Consider the following 529-nt stretch of genomic DNA (forward strand, 5'->3'; position numbering starts at 1 on the left):
ATCCAGGTCATTGATGAAGATGTGGAATATGAAGGTCCTTGGTCCTTCCCCAGCCATTCAGCCCCAGGGTGGCTCTGGGGAAGGTGTCCTCCCAAACCCCAGGGCTCTGGACCGATGCATCGTTGCTACCTCAACACAAGCTTCTGCCCTGGCCAGAACAACCCTCCCACCCTGATAAATCCTGTCAGGATGCTGGAGAAGGGGTCAGGCAGCCCCTGTCCGGCCCCAGGGGTGGGCACCATCCCGCCCCAGTGCCCCCGCGCCTTGGCTGGCCTCAGCTTGGCAGCACTGGGCTCCAGCCCATGGCAGGAAGGGGAGCAGGATGAGGCCCCTAATGGCAATTGCAGAGGCAACCTGAGGAAATGCAAACAGGGAAACGTGTGCTGGGCTTGGGATAAACACAGCAGCCAGGGCGGATGTCAGCCCTGAGGGGCCACAATCTCCGGCCTGGGAAGGGAAAGGACCTGGGGGGTCGGTGGACAGGCGGCTGGAGATGAGGCAGCGTGTGCCCAGGGGGCCAAGAAGGCCA

This window comes from Merops nubicus, unplaced genomic scaffold, assembly GCF_000691845.1.
Source record: "Merops nubicus isolate BGI_N331 unplaced genomic scaffold, ASM69184v1 scaffold28944, whole genome shotgun sequence".
Taxonomy (NCBI): domain Eukaryota; kingdom Metazoa; phylum Chordata; class Aves; order Coraciiformes; family Meropidae; genus Merops; species Merops nubicus.